This window comes from Stenella coeruleoalba (genome assembly GCF_951394435.1).
Source record: "Stenella coeruleoalba genome assembly, chromosome: 19".
NCBI lineage: Eukaryota > Metazoa > Chordata > Mammalia > Artiodactyla > Delphinidae > Stenella > Stenella coeruleoalba.
The window spans coordinates 20,160,946-20,175,263 of NC_137165.1; the positions used below are offsets into that span (position 1 = coordinate 20,160,946).

Below are 14,318 nucleotides of genomic sequence, written 5' to 3' on the forward strand. Positions count from 1 at the left end.
CAATCACTGCTAAATAAACATTTTTAATATAGTAATGAGTCAGTAAGGGAACCGAACCAGATTCAGGACTGAAATAATGCAGTTTTCCATGAAGATATCAAAGCCATATTTTTCACCTCAACCTACAAAGAAAAACAGGAAAGTATCAGTAATTCAAAAGAATATTAAACACTCTTACACATAATAAAACCAGTATCCAAATAGGCTAGAACATATCAATGTGGAAAAACCACAACCAGAATCAGCTCAGAGAGAAGATTAAGGGGTCATACCCTGGTCAATGCCAACACTGAAGCAATGGCAATGCCAGGTCAGACTATACTTCACTCATCATTGCATCATTGCTTTTCACCTCCTTGTATTATCTAAGAGCAGCCCAACACCCTATTTTCACATCCAAGAAAACTTAGGTTTACCCATGAGAAAAAAAGACTTCAGATAAGTTGCAACCGTGGGCTTTCAATATTTGATCTTCTACTATTCACCTCAAGCAACTCTGCTGTACAAAAATGCAAACTTGAACAAGTTTTGTTTTGGAGGTGCTTTTTAAAAATTTTTGTAATACAGAGTAGAGTGGAGAAGCATTTACAGTTCAGAAAAACATTTCTTGTTTTAGTGAGTCCAAACACCATGCATGATAAAATCTCAGGGATGTCTGTGAAGGGATTTATAATCTAGTTCTAAAGCAAAATCTTTAGAAAAGATTTTCTCCTAAAATCCTTTATAAAGTAAACTCCAGTTCATTTGACATACAATTTGATTTACAATTCTGCTGCCAACAAAGATGAAAAGTATAGTCATAAAAAATTTTATACAAGAGTCTGCTAAAGAGTCCAAGACCGAGGGAGGCTAGGATTTGACAAAGGTCCATAGCAAAATAACAGCAATGCTGGAAAGAGAAACTGAGGTCTGATTACCAGATTTATATTTTTCCACTACCAGCTAAATACAAGGTTTAATTTCATTTTTCTCTAGGCCATGGGCAAGATAAAGGAAACAATGCAAAGCCTGGGTAATTCACAACATGGATGATCAATTTCTGAATGAGAAAGCTGCCTGCATTTTATTTATTGTAAATGACACCTTCTCGTAGTTTACTATCGCTGACATGCTATGCTGAAGTGCTAGGAACACAAACAATGTCAACCTCTCCAGCTTTTCAGCATTGTATCTAAATAACAATTCTGGAGACACAATGTGCCTCCTTCAGCCATTTATAAATGTCAATAGCTTGATACTCCATAGTTAAAAACGTACAGCTATGGTCTGTGTTCTCCATTCAGCAACTGAATTCCACAAAGAGAGGGAAACTAGTAAAGTGCCTGTTTAGAGGCTTGAGCCTTTATCTCATCAACCTGTGCAGAAGTAAGTACACGTTACAAAAAGCAAACAGGCTAAGAGAACTTAAATAACCTTGTCTAATAGCATGAAACTTGTGAGCAGAGCTCCAAGTGTGCTCCAGCCACAGAGGGCACACTTTCCTTGTTCTCTTCCACAGTACGCTTTCCTCTGTCTGGAGCGCCTTCCCTACCCCTTTCAATCTGGAGAAAGTCTGTAGTTCTAAAACCTTGTTCAAACGTCACCTTCTCTGTTAAGTGGTCCCTAACTCCCTCAGTCATCCCCTCCTCTGACTCCCACAGCACTTTTCCCCACCACAGTACGCATCACACGCCAATAATTCACCCATTCACGTCCCCCACCTCCCGTCTCTCCCACCAGCCCCATTACGCAGAGCTCCTAAAGAACCAGGACTTCCTCTTACTGGCCTTTGCATCCATTACACTCAGAATGATGCCTGGGACACAGAAGGCGGCTCAATAAGCGACAGTTTAATTCAGTCAGTGAACGACCCTCCCTACTAAACCCTAAGCGCCTGGATTATACAAGCATCAGCACGGTTTATAAAGCCGACTTACCTCCAACATTTCACGTAGGTTAAGGACGTCCCTCAAGCATCTCTAAGCCCTCCGTCCTCCAACTTGTAACTCATGGCATTCTGCATGGCACCCTGCGCAGGACCACCAATTCTTATACACGGTGTATCCTCAAAACGATAATAATAACAACAATAATAATACTACTGCTGATAATAATAATAATAAGATCCAAACCCCACCAACTTCAGGAAAGACTGAGACGCCATCCTTCCGGGGAAACACAAGGCCGGATCCAGGGCTCAAACCAAAGCCTCAGGCAGGGGGTCCGCAGCCCACTTTGGGAACCCCCAAAACTCTTACGCCCTAGACTCTCAGGAGGCCTGCCCAGGCCTGCAGAGGCTGACCGCAGCCCACCCGCCGCCGTTCAGTCCTAGAGGTACGGGCTTGGGGCTTCCCACACTGCTCCACCTCGCTACCCCGCCGGCTGCCGCAGCAGCCCGATCCGGACAATCCCGCGACGGCCAGTGGACCACGTGGGCCGCAGCCCTGAGGCTCGGCTGGTGCGAGGAGCAGCCAATCGGAGGGCTAGGCGAACGCCGGGGTTGGGGCGGGGAGGGAGGGCCGGAAGGCGCAGGCGTCTTTGCAGTCTCTTCTTGGCGTGGCGGGCTACATGCTCAAAGTTGAAAGCAAGACCCTGAGTAGTCCCCGCCCGCCCTCCAATTCCCTGATCTCCGACCGTGGGGAGACTGACATCCGGAGTGGTTTTGCTGGTGCCTCGTTTCACAACTGGGGAAGGGCATCTGAGGCGGGCCGTAGAGGGTGCGTGTGCCCTGGCTTTCCAGGAAGAACTGTCGATTCAGTGTTCCGACAGTATCGTGCTTGCGCCGAATTCCCGCCTGAGGGCTAGGGGTTGGGGCGGACTTTGATGAATGTGTCCCTCTCTCCCCGACCAGGAGAAACTCATTGGCTTGTCAGGGGCTTGGACGCTTCCTGAATAAGCAAGAGGTGCCACTAAATATCAAAGAACTGCGAAAGAGAGCAAGAGAGGCTTCCTGCGAGAGGTGGCATTTGATCTGGGTCTTGAAAGATGCGTTGGATTTGGAGATTCTGGGAGAAAATAATTTAACTCCCGAATTAAATGAGAAAGCATAGGGGAGCTTACCAAATTTAGGTAAAGTTGAAACTGGTGTAGTGTTTTCCAAAATTCAGTGAGTTGGAAATACCAGGAGGAAACTTAACAACATAGATGTCCCCCAGCATCAAAACCAAACGACAAACTCCCACAATCCAGACTTACAGAATCATTAAGCTTGAATCTGGAGTTGGAACCCAGGCGTGTATATTTTTAATAAGTACCCCAGGGGAGATTCTGATTCACACCAAAGTTTCAGGACCAGTGTTAGCGTAAAGAAAGGGGGTGATAAGAGATTTGAAAGATAGGGCAAGACTTTGTTAAAGATAGTGGCTTGCTGGCTGTGTAGTTTAGACTACTCTGGAGAAAGTGGGAGATTTAAAGATTTCAGAGTCTGAGGAGATGGGTGATCACACAGGCCCGCGTACCGCAAAAATAAATAAATAAATAAAAATAAAAATAGATTGAAGGAAGGCAGAGTGAAAGAAGGGGAAGCTATTGCCAAGTGATTGCAATGGTCCAGGTAAGAGCTAGTAAGAAATGGAGAGGTGGCATATGAAGGACAGCAGGAGGAATGTGATGAGTGTCAGATAGGGATGGGGAGAAAGATATGAGGAAATAAATGGAGAAAAATGGAATGTCCTCTGTACCAGACCTATGAAGGACCTCCATTGTACTTTAAGGATAGGACCTCCATTGTACTTTAAGGATAGATTTTAGACAGTGAAGAGAATGGGCCTTTACAAGTGCTGTTTCCTCTGCCTGGATTTCCCCTTTCTTCTCCATCGCCCTTTGTCAACCTGGTGCATTCTTTTTTTTTTTTTTTTTTTCCGGCACGCGGTCCTCTCACTGCTGTGGCCTCTCCCGTTGCGGAGCACAGGCTCGGGACGCGCAGGCTCAGCGGCCATGGCTCACGGGCCCAGCCGCTCCGTGGCATGTGGGATCTTCCCGGACCAGGGCTTGAACCCATGTCCCCTGCATTGGCAGGCGTATTCTTAACCACTGAGCCACCACGGAAGCCCTCAACTTGGTGTATTACTTGCAGGTTTCAGCTCACATACCATCTCATTTATGAAATCTTATCTTGTTCTCACAAGCATAGTCACTGTCACTCCTTAGAACACCCCAAGCACACTGTTCATATGTTTCTAGCTCTCCAGAATGGCACTAGAGTGTAGTGGTCATGTATATGGACTATAGTATTTGCAAGCACCATAAACTCTCTGTTCCTCAGTTTCCCCATCTGTGAAAAGGGAATAATGACAGTACCTACCTCACAGAGCTGTTATGAGAACTGAACGAGAACAATGCGATAACACCTGGTGTTATCACATATGTTGTATTGCAATGAGTTCTTTAATATATGTGTTCCCCCTCTAGATTGTGAACAGGACATGTGTCTTATTCTTCTTGCTAACAGTAAAGGCTGCATGGCAGAATGATAGTTTTGGAATCAGATAGATAGAAGTCCAAATCCCAGCTCTGCTACTTACTAGGTGTGTAATCTTCAACTTTACTTCCCTGAACTCAGTTTCCTCATTTATAAGATAGTGAAAATAATGCATGTCTTATAAGTTGTTACGAGGACAATTTGAGATCATCAAAGTTGCAGATCTGGCCCAAAGAAGGCAGTCACTAAATGGTGCAAATGATGGGTGGCCCCAGGACATAGTACCATGTTCAGAACACAGTAAATGCTTAGTAACTGATTATCGAATGAAAAGCTGATGTTATATGCCAGGCACCATGCTAACCTTTTTATATACATCATCGCACTTCATTCTCACAAGAACCGTATGGAGAAGACACTATTATTATCTCCACTTTACAAAGAAGGAATGTGAGGTTTGGATTATCTTAACGAAGCTTTCTAAGCCAAAAAGTGCTAGAGCTAGGATTTCAAGGCCCTTGGTGCTTTAAAAAACAGCTGACTGAATGAGAGAATGAATGAAAGGAGACTTACCCAGAGTCAGGTGGTGGCGTGGTAGAACCAGCACTGTTACTCTTGGTCACCATGCTATCTAGTCTGCTATTCTAGCCGAATCATCTTGACAAATGAATTGAGAGTGAGATGGATGCTGGTATTTGGCAGTTTGTGTCTGGTGACCAGGAAAACTGTGCTATACCTATCTCGGCTGATAAATTGAAATGCTTGGTGAATAAACACAAATAAATTGGGAGCTCTAGTTCTTCGCCAACTGTCAGCAGTGTGACCAGATCATTTTCCCAAGACCTAGAAAAAACCCACTGTACAAGCTACTGATTTCAAGTTGCTGTGTATCATGAACATTTGCTTTGAGGTATCAGAGCCAGAATGTGAGCTCCTCGCTGGCTGGCCTGATAACATACTATTCATAGCCAGAGGACTTAACTAAGGAACTCTGAAGAAGGAAGAGAAACCCTCTTTGCTCATCTTTCACATTATCCTTCCTTCTCCTGATTTGGTCCCTAATAGTGCATTAAAGAATAAGAAGGAGAAAACAATACAGTTCCTAGCTCTTCTGCCCCAAAAATGTTCTTCCTGTTGATTGGGAAGGAAAAAGGAGGTACTTAGGTAGATTTCAGATTTTGAAGACTCCAAAGCAATCCAGAATCTCAAACTTGAAAGGCAGTGGAAGGAGTAGGGGCATTTGTATTAAACAGACCTGGCTGTGCATGCCATCTCTTCCACTTAACTGGCCATGTAATCTCAGGTTCCGTATCATGTGCCACACTCCGAGCTTGGTCCCTTGTGCCCAAATGCATATGTCCAGTAAATGACGGTCCTTTTTATCTTTCTAAAAGTAAGTGGTATCAGAAGGATTTCAGTGTGAGAGTGAAGCTGAGAATTAAGGTAGGTAGTAGAACTAAAAATGAGACTGGGGACTTCCCTGGCGGTCCAGTAGTTGAGACTCTGTGCTTCCACTGCAGGGGGCGCGGGTTCGATCCCTGGTTGGGGAACTAGGATCCCAAATGCCGCGTGGCACGGCCAAGAAATAATAATAATAAATTTTAAAATGAAATAAAAGTGAGACTGAATTTGGAAATGACGTGAGTGAAAAAGGGTTAAAGTTGAAGCTGAGAGCAGACCTCTGCAGTTTACTATGTTGCTGTGCTGATTATTCGTCATAGTATGTATTCTGCCTCCTATCCTGGAAATAACTTTTGAGCCAGACAGGTACAAAGTGTCATGCCAACAAAGCAGAACTCCATAGGAAGAGTGACCTCAGTTAAAAAAAAAAAACAAACCCGAGGAGGTATTCAGAAACCTATTTCAGAATGCCATTTCAGCATAAGCAAATTGGAGTAGAAACAAAGAGTTGTTTGGTGGTTTGACTTACGCTGAGAGAAGTATGTTAGTTTCCTGTGGCTGCAGTAACAAATTGCCACAACCTTGGTTGTTTAAAACAATAACACTTTATTCTCTCACAGCCAGAAGTTTGACATACGAGGGCAGAAATCAAGGTGTCAGCATGGGCTGTGCTCCCCTCAGACGCTCCAGGGCAGAATCCATTTTGTGCCTCTTCCTGCTTCCTGTGCCTGCTGGCATTCCCTCACTTGCGGCCACATCACTCCAATCTCTGCCTCTGTGGTCACATTGCCCCCTCCTCTTTTGTAGGTATCAAATCTCTCTCTACCTCATTCTTTTTTTTTTTAAGATTTTTTTTGATGTGGACCACTTTTTCAAGTCTTTATTGAATTTGTTACAATATTGCTTCTGTTATGTTTTTGGTTTTTTGGCCGCGAGGCATGTGGGGTCTTAGCTCCCTGACCAGGGATCGAACCCACACCCCCTGCATTGGAAGGCGAAGTCTTAACCACTGGACCGCCAGGGAAGTCCCTCTACTGAATTCTTATGAGAACACTTGTGATTGGATTTAGGGCCCACATGGATAATCCAGAATAATTTCCTCATCTCAACATCCTTTCTTAATCACATCTGTAAAGACCCTTTGTCCTTGTAAGTTAACGTTAATAGGTTCATCATCATCATCATCATCAATAATTGCTGGCCAATATTCACTTGTTCCAGTTTAACCAGCATCCCCAAAAGAGATAACTGTCTCTTACCTGTTTATTTTGTTTCACTTAATTGTTTTCTTTTAATTACGCAAACAATTGATGTTCATTGTAGACCATTTAGAAAATACAGAAAAGTTAAAGAAAAAAAAGGAAAGGAAAAGAAATTCAATGAAAAATCATCTGTAATCCTCTCATCCAGGGGTAGCCAAACCTTCACCAAAGAGTATTTTTCTAGGCTGGGTCTTGTGTCCAACAAAGATGAAAAGTAGGAAAAAGAGAATAAAAGTGAATAGAATAGGACAAACGATTTGGAAGGTGATAGAATAGGTTAATATTGTTCATAATAGATATGTACAGGACAGCTTAATCTAAAATAAACATAGAGCTTTGAAATGAAATTAACCATGACAGGAGATGCTTGTATGATGTATAGAAATAACACTCAGCGCTTTAGAGGAGGGACGTTTTAGCTTTGGCCTCTCACTTGAAAACCCCTGAATTTCCCCACTAATACTTCATTCTCTCCCAGAGGTCAGACCCTGGCCTGCCAATCTGCCCTGTCATAGGCTTTTCTTGAGTCTTTATCAGCCTTCCTCAGGGGTCAATGTTATGAAGACTAGGGGAGTCTGGCAGAGTTCCTGCTCCTCCCAGGCTGATATCAAAGGGCAACAGGGGCTGTGACAGAAGGCAAACATTCAGACCAAAGCCAGCAACAAGAGGAAAAGCAAGAGCACCAGGTAAAAAAAAAATAAATAAATTAAAAAAACAATCTCATTCCTCTCAGTTTATGTCTGAGAGCATGAAGAGCTTAGTAAAATCATAGCTCAGGAGTAACTTGTAAAGGAGAATGAGTGAGAAGTTTGGGGAAATGTGGAGCAGATGTTCATATGGAGCTAGACTCTCAGAAAACTTTGTATCTATCATGGTTGTCATCAGCAACCAAGTAACATCAATGAGCCTTGGGAGTCATGAGAGTATAGTTCTGCTAGTTCAAAAGCAATTAGATTTGTTTGTGAGTCCCAGCAGGTGGAAGTTATAGGGAGTCAAATTATAGCTGAAAATAAGGAAGCTATTTCTTTCTTTCTTTTTTTTTTTTTTGCGGTACACCGGCCTCTCACTGCTGTGGCCCCGCAATCCTGTTGCGGAGCACAGGCTCCGGACACGCAGGCCCAGCGGCCATGGCTCACGGGCCCAGCCGCTCGGCAGCATGTGGGATCTTCCCGGACCAGGGCACGAACCCGAGTTCCCTGCATCGGCAGGCAGACTCTCAACCACTGTGCCACCAGGGAAGCCCAAGACATTTGGACTGTTTTGAAACTTGGGTACTATAACATTTGAAAAAACAATTTTAATCTGGAGCAAAATAACATTTGAAAAAAAACAAGTTTAAGTTGGCAAATTGATGACACAATCGAGACAGCAAAAACCTGCTACAGTTTCCAAAAAAAAGTCTGTCCGATGCAGAAAACGCACATTTGAAGCAAATTAAAGAATTTGGACATTTTTGAAAGCAGGGCCCAATATCTTGAAGTTACACCACAAAATTTTGAAAAAGTGCAAAGAACTTTTTTCTTTTTTTCTTTTTTTCCAAAAACGGATCTTTTTGGTTTCTTGTTTTTTTGGGTTTTTTTTTCTTTTCTTGTTGAATCTGCCCCGAGAGTTTCTTGTTTTTTGGTTGTTGTTTTTTTCTTTCTTCTTTCTTGGTCCTCTTTTTTGTTGTTGGTTTTGAATTCTTGTTGCCCCAGCCCCCCTTCCTGCTCCTCCCCTTTCTGACTCCCCATCCCCCCTCGCTGGGAGTGGAGGTGCTGGGTGGGGAGGAGCGGGGAGGAGTGAAGACATTTAGGACAGGACCTCGGAGGGAAGGAGACAAGCCTGAACTGTTGGAAGGCCACTGGGGGTTCAGGAACAAAGGGAAGAATAGGATTGGGGGAGGACACAGAGAGGGCACTGCCCACCTAGGAGCTCCTGGTCAAAGTCAGGTAGAAGGAGGTGTCATAGAAGGTCCTAAGAGACAGGAGGCAGGAAGCTGTCTGTGGGGGGATGGAGGGGAGTGTCTCAGTGACCTGTTGGTTGACCTTCTGCCAGGAGGGAAGTTCCTAGCGGCATGAGGGAGGCGGGCAGAGGCACTGGGGACCAGCTGTGGAGGCCCAGGCCTGGATCTTATTTGCCCGAGTGCCCAGGCTGGTCAGAGATTGCAGGTGTCAAGAAAGAGGAGGGCCTGGAGGCCAGGGGTGACGCCAGCACAGGCACTGTGGCTGCATCGTGGAGGAGCTGCAGGGGCAGGGACCCTGGCAAGACCTCTCAGACTCCCACCATCTTCCGGAAGTAGTTACCCCTCAAGGGGCCTTCTACATATGGGAGTGATCATGGGATCCTTTGGGGACATGGCAAGAGAAGGGTCCAGAGCTCAGGACTTAGGCCAGTTTGGGGGAGAGCTGCACCCTGGCTTCATTAGGCAGGCTGTTTCCCACCCTGCCGCCTCTGGCCACAGTAATTAAGCTGGGGGTTGCCATGGTAACTGGGGAGGAGCCCAAGCCCCCAGGGACCCTAGGGCCTCCCACCCCCTCACCCACAGAACAGGCTACCATGTGGAGCTGAGGCCCACGGCCTGAGTCGAAGGAAACGCCTGGACCCTCCCAGGATCTCTAGCTCCAGTGGCAGCCTTGAGAGCTCGCTCTTCCTAGGAGCAGGAAGGAGATTTGCTGTGTGTGTGGGGGAAGGGGTTCCCCTGGGTCCAGCAGATGCCCTGAGGAGGGCCAGCCCCCAGCCCTGCCTCTGCTAGGCTTCCTGGAAGGTCTGCCAGGCATGGGGAGAAGTGCTGTAGGGCACACCGGCAGGAGGTGGGGAGGGATCTTCTGCCAGGGTTAGCTGGGGAGGGAGGGAGGAGAATCCGTTCTTGCCCCCCAGGGATGGGAGTGACATGTCCCCTGAGCTCTGGGCTGGAATTCAGCAGGCCTGGGAGCTGGGTGGTGCTGCTTCTGGTCTGACTGTGTCCTTGTCCCCCACCCCCCGGCCCACCTACCCGCCCCCTCCCCACGCAGATATCCGGAGTCCACGCAGATATCCGGGACTCCGGGAAGAAGCCGGTGATGCTGTTTCTGCATGGAGGCTCCTACGTGGAGGGCACCGGGAACATGTTGGATGGCTCTGTCCTGGCCACCTACGGCAACGTCATTGTATCCACACTCAACTACCGGCTTGGGGTGCCTGGTGAGGGTGGGCAGCCAACTCTAGGGGCTGGAGTCTGGGAGGAGGGCCTGCTGGCAGGGTTCCTCTAAACCCAGCAGAAGCAGAATGGCTTCTGGGTTGGACTGAGCTGCCCAGAAAGAGGGCAAGCGTGCTATGACACCCCCAGGAAGCCCCCTTTCTTCCTCTACCCCCAGGTTTTCTCAGCACTGGGGACCAGGCTGCAAAAGGCAACTACGGGCTCATGGACCAGATCCAGGCCCTGCGCTGGCTCAGTGAGAACATTGCCCACTTTGGGGGCGACCCCGAGCGCATCACCGTCTTCGGATCTTGGGCAGGGGCCTCCTGTGTCAACCTTCTCATCCTCTCCCACCATTCGGAAGGTACCAGCCACCTCCTCAGCCTGTCCCTCTTGTCCCCTTTCTCACACCCTCAACCCCAGCAGGTCCCCCTTCTCCTCCCTCAGGCTGATACAGCCCAGCCTAAAGCCTGCCTGTCCCACCAGGGCTGTTCCAGAAGGCCATCGCCCAGAGTGGCACTGCTATTTCTAGCTGGTCTGTCAACTACCAGCCTCTCAAGTACACGCGGCTGCTGGCGGCCAAGGTGGGCTGTGACCGGGAGGACAGCGCCGAGGCCGTGGAGTGTCTGCGCCGGAAGCCTTCTCGGGAGCTGGTGGACCAGGATGTACAGCCCGCCCGGTATGGGGGTGGGAGAGGGCCAGGTCCAGGCCTCCATTCTCCTTGCTGGTTCCAAGGAGGTTGAGGGTGAGAGGTGCCCGCAGGCCACAAGCATTCCATTTAGCCAGGAGAGGGGAACTTCAAGGCCCTCCCGGGGCCCTGCCTTCTCCCAGAAGCCTTCCCTAGGCGGAGGTGCCTAAACAGAGCCAGTGTGCACGAGGCTCCATGAAGTGCTTGAGGGAGGACTTCCCGAGAGGTCAAGTACCCTGAAGGGCTCAGAAGGTTTTAACTAGGGGAGAGGGGTCTTCTGAGCAGAGGACTCAGCAGGCTGTGAGCTGAGAGGAGGCCGGTGAACAGGTGATGCGACCTTGACCCCTTCTCCCCAGCTACCATATCGCCTTTGGGCCTGTGGTGGACGGTGACGTGGTCCCCGATGACCCTGAGATCCTCATGCAGCAGGGAGAATTCCTCAACTATGACATGCTCATCGGTGTCAACCAGGGAGTGGGCCTCAAGTTCGTGGAGGACTCGGCGGAAAGCGAGGACGGCGTGTCCGCCAGCGCCTTCGACTTCACCGTCTCCAACTTTGTGGACAACCTGTATGGCTACCCGGAGGGCAAGGATGTGCTGCGGGAGACCATCAAGTTTATGTACACGGACTGGGCCGACAGGGACAATGGCGAGATGTGGCGCAAGACCCTGCTGGCGCTCTTTACCAGCAACCAGTGGGTGGCACCGGCTGTGGCCACCGCCAAGTTGCACGCTGACTACCAGTCCCCTGTCTACTTTTATACCTTCTACCACCACTGCCAGGCTGAGGGCCGGCCCGAGTGGGCAGATGCAGCGCACGGGGATGAGCTGCCCTACGTCTTTGGTGTGCCCATGGTGGGCGCCACCGACCTCTTCCCCTGCAACTTCTCCAAGAATGATGTCATGCTCAGCGCCGTGGTCATGACCTACTGGATCAACTTCGCCAAGACCGGGTGAGGGCCAGAGGGGCTGGGTCGGGCATCCCTGCAGGTCAGGGCACACACCGCCTCCATCCTCAGCCCCTTCTCTCCCTCTCCTTCACACGGCCATCATTCCTCCATCAAGGCACTCTTGCCTTCTCGACTCAGACACCTGCCGGACAGCTCTTCTGTGTGTGTTGAAGACTCAGAAGAGTTGGACAGAGAGGTCCCTGTCTTTTCTGGGTGGCAGGCTCACTTGGTGCCTTCGGCTCCGTGTCTGTCTCTCCTTCCCTCCCTTGCCCACCCAGCTCTCTCCTTCTCCTCCCAGAGCTCGGCCCGCTGTCTGAGTGCTCCCATCTGTGTATCTGAGTGTGTGTGAGGGTTTGTGTCTGTCTATTGCTGTCTCTGCCTCTCTCTCTTGAAATCTATTGATATCTCTGCTTGCTTTGATCTGGTTACTCTGTACTCGCTGGTTTCCCCCTGGCTGTCTCTCATGTCCTTTTGTGTCTCTGTTTCCATATGTCTCTATCTCATTCATTCTCAGACTCTGCCTCTGTCACTGGTGGTCTGTCTCTGCCCTCTCTGCCCCTCTGTCCTCATCTCAGACTGTCTCTGGCAGTCTGGCTCCATCCCTATTTGTCTGTCTGTCCGTCTGTCTCTGGCAGTTTCTCTGTCTCTTCGTATCCGTCTCTGTCTCTCTTCCCGTCTCCCCAGCTCTCTGCATCTCTGTCCATCTCTCTCCCCATTCCTCCCATAGCATGCCCACACCCCTGCCTTTCATGGGAGCCTCACCCTTACTCCTCCTTTCCCTGCCCCGCTGTGTCCACAGCGACCCCAACCAGCCGGTGCCACAGGACACCAAGTTCATCCACACCAAGCGCAACCGCTTCGAGGAGGTGGTGTGGAGCAAGTTCAACAGCAAGGAGAAGCAGTACCTGCACATCGGCTTGAAGCCGCGCGTGCGCGCCAACCACCGCGCCAACAAGGTGACCTTCTGGCTGGAGCTCGTGCCGCACCTGCACAACCTGCACACGGAGCTCTTCACCACCACCACGCGCCTCCCTCCCTACGCCACGCGCTGGCCGCCGCGCCCGCCCCCTGGTGCCCCCGGCACTCGCCGTCCCCCGCCTCCGGCCACCCTGCCGCCCGAGCCCAAGCCCGAGCCGGGTCCCCGGGCCTACGACCGCTTCCCCGGGGACTCCCGAGACTACTCCACGGAGCTCAGCGTCACCGTGGCCGTGGGCGCTCCCCCCTCTTCCTCAACATCCTTGCCTTCGCCGCTCTCTACTACAAGCGGGACCGGCGGCAGGAGCTGCGGTGAAGGCGACTCAGCCTACCCCCCAACCCCGCCCCGGCGTCTCGGGCACCGGCGTGCTCGGCGGGGCACCCTGCTCCCTGCTGCCGGCCGTGAGCTGCCACCCGAGGAGGAGCCGGTGTCGCTGCAGCTGAAGCGGGGCGGGGCGTCGGGGCGGAACCTGCGGAGGCCCTGCGCCCCGCCTGCCCGCCCGACTACACCCTGGCCCTGCGCCGGGCGCCGGACAATTTGCCACTGTTGGCCCCCCGGGGCCCTGACCCTGCTGCCCAGCGGCCTGGGGCCAGCCCCTCCCCCGCCGCCCCCTCCTTCCATCCCTTTGGGCCCTTCCCCCCGCCTCCCCCCACCTCTACCAGCTACAACAACACGCTCCCCCATCCCCACTCCACCACTCGGGTATAGGGGGCGGCTCGGGGAGGCCCCCCTCCCCGGCCCTCCCGGCCAGCTCAGAAGGCAGGGAGGAGGACTTGGCGACAGGCTTTTGTCGTGTGGAGCTGTGACACATCGAGGAGCTTTAGGTGGACATGGGTTTCCTCGCCGGGATGTGTGCGCTTCTCCCGCGCGGAGTGGCCCGTTCTCTTCTCCGGACGTGGGCCTTTGAACAACTGGGGGGGTGTTTTTTCCCCTCCCTCGTCTGGACACCCGTCTTCGGTGTGTGGAGACGTGGAAGTATTTTCCCACGTGGAGGTGTGCTTTCTCACGAGGGGGTGAGAAACCATGTGCAGGGTGAGGTTTTTTTTTGCCGCCCTGGACACATGTTGGCTCCCCCAAAGAATTTCTGTGGGGATTTGTGCCCCCACCTCCTCCCTCCTCCCACCCCCTGGAGACCCTGGAAGTGGTGTGTTCACAAACAGCGACCCTTGGCCACCGGACGACGCAGGGTGGTGCCTGGGAAGTAGCGAGGAAATCACAGCCCCCCTGCCCTGCCCCCAGCCCTCCCGCCCCAGCGAAGCATGTGTATCCCCCGTGGCACAAGTGAGGTGAAGCAGGGTCTCCCCCGGGCAGGCCTCGCCTTCCACAGATGACAGACACACATTCCCTGCCACGGGGAAGAGAGGAGATCTTGCATCCCTGTGGTGCCTGGGAACTTGTCTTCCCCTGGGTCCAGGATGCATTTCTGAGTGGAAACATGTTCTTGCATGTGGATGTACGTTTTCCCAAGCAGACGACCCCTTTCTCTCC

At 50.6% G+C, this 14,318-nt stretch overlaps 1 protein-coding gene and 1 pseudogene across 2 annotated transcripts in view; one reads left to right on the top strand and one right to left on the bottom strand.

The window, feature by feature from the left end:
- Positions 1 to 14,318, bottom strand: part of LOC307178192 (uncharacterized protein) — a 212,164-nt gene that overhangs the window by 80,353 nt on the left and 117,493 nt on the right.
- On the top strand, positions 10,077 to 13,538 carry LOC307177650 (neuroligin-2-like; annotated as a pseudogene). Its single transcript has 5 exons — positions 10,077 to 10,221; positions 10,395 to 10,580; positions 10,703 to 10,895; positions 11,261 to 11,857; positions 12,654 to 13,538. The product of its transcript is annotated as a neuroligin-2-like (transcript).